The sequence below is a fragment of the Odocoileus virginianus genome, chromosome 19 (assembly GCF_023699985.2).
Source record: "Odocoileus virginianus isolate 20LAN1187 ecotype Illinois chromosome 19, Ovbor_1.2, whole genome shotgun sequence".
Classification (NCBI taxonomy): domain Eukaryota; kingdom Metazoa; phylum Chordata; class Mammalia; order Artiodactyla; family Cervidae; genus Odocoileus; species Odocoileus virginianus.
Genome location: NC_069692.1, coordinates 29,537,299 through 29,538,094, shown reverse-complemented (window position 1 = coordinate 29,538,094; position 796 = coordinate 29,537,299).

Here is a 796-nt window from a genome sequence, read left to right as displayed (position 1 = left end):
GGTTTCCCAGGCTAGAATACTGGAGTGGGCTGCCATTTCCTTCTACAGGGTATCTTCCTGACACAGGGATTGAACCTGTGCCTATTGCACTGCAGGTGGATTCTTTACCATTTAGCCATCAGGTCACTCAATAAATATTTGTGATTAATTGAATTCTAATTTGTCTTATTTTATTAGAATATTTGACTTATTTGAGGTTTGGGTATCAAAAAGACGTAACTCTGAGTCCCAGAGGAATCATTCATCATCTATTTGGCATTGAGGATATTAGCTAATGTTTCCAGCACTCCTTTCTCCTTTGCAGATGACATTTACTGACACCTACTTCATTTTATTTTTGAGGATTTAATAATATAAAATATGTCACTGTTAACTTACTCTCTGACATGGAATTTCTGAACACTACTCTGAGGTTAAGAGGTTAAATGAAGAAAACAGAGAGGTATATTTTATCATAACAAGTAACAGCCTCTGAAAACCTTTACTAAACTTGTATTAGATTGCGATGCTCTACAGTGCATAGTACTGAGAAAACCTTGGTTGTGTTTTACTATTTGGGAGGTAATTTTCTTTAAAACCTTTTCTGAGTTCAAAAACAAAAGGGCTTTTCTGGCCAGACACTCTCATCAAGGGAAAAGATTGAATGTCTCATCAGGCAGTACACCCCTGACTGTTTTAAGTACAAGTCCTCCTGGAGAAATCTTAGTTTTGCTCACTGAACCACAAAATTAAAGTACCATGGAAGAAATCCAGAATAGCTACTATGCCAAAATATGTATCACACAATATTGGAAGG